General features: G+C 38.4%; 1 pseudogene across 1 annotated transcript; it reads right to left on the reverse strand.

Moving 5' to 3' along the window:
• Positions 1-243: 243 nt before the first annotated feature.
• LOC148780976 (uncharacterized) lies at positions 244-2,332 on the reverse strand (annotated as a pseudogene). The gene is made up of 3 exons (XR_016061471.1): positions 2,199-2,332; positions 725-1,232; positions 244-680 (listed from the first exon to the last, which is right to left on the reverse strand). The product of XR_016061471.1 is annotated as an uncharacterized LOC148780976 (transcript).
• Between the last annotated feature and the right edge of the window lie 432 nt (positions 2,333-2,764).

A 2,764-nucleotide genomic window follows, 5' to 3' on the forward strand; every position in this document is an offset into this window, starting at 1 on the left:
CTAAATAACAACATTGTCAGGAACTCTCTCAAAAAAAACCAGTAGCAATTACATTAATAGATATTCATAAATCACAACACATTTGGAATTAATACAAAAAGCATGTGTTCAGGTGTGTGCGGGTAGAGAGAGAGAGAGAGCATCCCATGAACACTTGCTCAACATCTGGGTATTCACAAAATATCTATTTAATACCTTGGCTCTAGAGAGAAACCCATCAACCTCAACAAGCTTCATAGTAAGCAATTAATAAATGGAAAACATGTTTAACAAGCACCGTCTTCATAAGAACCTTGGAGCGAAATACGAAAGGAGGAAAATTGCAACGAATCCAAGCCCACCAAATCAATGCCTCTTGCTATGTCTCTTGCCCTCTCTTTGCCTATCATTAGAATCAGAGTCAGAATCATAAGCGGTTTGAATCTGAAGAATCGAAAGAGCTCCTGTACTTTCGATGATGCCTTCTCTTCATCCTCGTCTTCTCTTTCTTCCTCTTAGAACGCTAATGACCCTCAAAGTCAGACTCCGAAGAACTGTAACTTGAACTTGCATCAGATGAATAATCAGAACCTGAACAATCCTCACTAGAAACCCCACTATCACTGGAGACAACAGAGGCCTCACCCCTATCACTATCTGAATCAAGCTTTCTCCTTTGTCTTCTTCCCTCGATTTTTGCTCTTCCCATCACCATTTTCAGATTGAACACACTGTGGGGTTTGACCCATGCAAGGGATTGTCGGGATTGTCAAGTTTATATGAAACCAAGAGCCTCATATTCAATTTAGGGTTTTTGAGAGGGACGTGATATACACACGCTCGTTCTTACATTTGTGTGTCCAATGACCTGCTTGGAAGCACTTCTGGCATTGAGAGGAGGAAGCCCCCAAAGAGATGGTGGCCTTGAGGTCCTTCCTCTCTCTTAATTTCACGGCCCTTTCAATACTCATTAACTACATTTTCCTTTTCGCTTCTTTTCTCTCTTGCCATCGACTCGGGCCCTCCTCTTTCTGACCATACGCGTTCACATTCCTTGCAGCAGCAGCAGCTCGCTCATCTTGAGCACGGCTGAGCCCTTTGGCGGCAGTCAATGCTGCTGCCATGATAAGGTCAGCAGCAGCCTGCACCTTTTCCTCTTTCTTGCTTGACATTTTTCAAATCGTTTGAATTACTATGACTAATACTTGATCCTTATTGTATGATTCCCTCTTAAAATCCTTTTTTCTTTAAACCTGAAAAAGAACAGTCTTCATTTAGAGCTTGAAATATAGATAAAGCACTGTCAAACAATCAACATTTCAAAACATTGGCGAGGAAGGAATGATGGACACAATAACTGAGCCCTATTTGATGGAAGATAAATCCAATTACACATGACTCACATAATATAACATAGTGATTAAAATATAATTAACAACAAATGAGAACCTTTCATATCAAACAAACTCTATGTCAAATATGAAAGGAGTAGAGCTTCAACTAGAACTAACTTTAAAACATCAGTTGGCAACTAAATTTAGTCATGAATGAAGATGATATACGCAATCACATGGAGTAGACACTAAAACCAAGTTAAACAATAAATCACAGAAAAAGGGTGGGATTTTCCTAGAGAAATCTAGTCTTCATACCGAAATGGATCCAAGGACAACAACAAGGAATTATCCTAGAGAAACCTAATCTTCAAATCGAAATGGATCCAACAACAACAACAAGGGTGGGATTTTCCTTGAGAAACCTAGTCTTCATATCAAAATGGATCCAACAATAACAAGTACTACTACAACTATTTCCTCCATTTTTAACAAACCACAAACTAAATTCTAGTTTTGACCACAGGAAACAGTTCCATATGATATGCTTTCTGCCTCTGAAACCTTAAACATGATGCCAATAAGACATGAAAATGAACTGAAAAAATGGAAATATAAATAATTTTAAATGAATTGAAAATTCAGAAGTCTTCATTCAAGAACAAATAACCTCATTCGGTCAGTTGGAACATGACCAATGTTTGATTTAACACATAATACAAGGCATAACACTTGAAATATGTTTTATTTTGAGAAAATTGAAAAAACAGGTTGAAATATGCTATGGGACTTGAGCACCATCAATAAATGAGCACAACATACAAGACCAGTGTACATCATAAAAACAACTTTCAATTTAAATAAGGACTACAGAAGTGCATTTACAAGCCTCTTTGGTGAAGTATCCTCCTTACAAATCACCGAGGGGAACGAGATTTTCCATTCTAGAGCAATGGTCGGTCCAAACCTGGTCCTAAGCCGGTTCAACTCTGCCATGGCCAATACCAAGCCAGTCATGCCGGTCCCAAGCCTGGAGAGCAAGGAGGAGGGCTGTGTTAGGTTGGAAGTCGACATAAAACTTGTCAGAATCGTGGGTACCAGGTTTACTAACACCCAACTCCCTAAAAGCAATCCCATTCTCTCAGCAAGTTAAAAACGAAAATCCACAAGAAAAGACCAAGGGCTCATTTGGTTCATGCGCAACAATTTGCATATATAAAACAGTCTTCATATGTAAACAGTTCCATGGGCAAGAATTTTCCAATCCCATTTTTTTTTCATTTTGGTTCACATGTTTGGAATTCCCGTGTACCCAGTTTTTTATGTTTGGTAACCCATCGGTAAAGTATCTCCTAGAATCTAGACTGATACCTACTTTTAACCATTGTATTGCAATATAGATGATTTGATATTGACGTCCATCCAATTAAGATGATTTTTTAAAACATTTA

The sequence above is a fragment of the Amborella trichopoda genome, chromosome 8, assembly GCF_054954075.1.
Source record: "Amborella trichopoda isolate Santa Cruz 75 chromosome 8, AtrichopodaSantaCruz75HAP2 v2.0, whole genome shotgun sequence".
Lineage (NCBI taxonomy): Eukaryota > Viridiplantae > Streptophyta > Magnoliopsida > Amborellales > Amborellaceae > Amborella > Amborella trichopoda.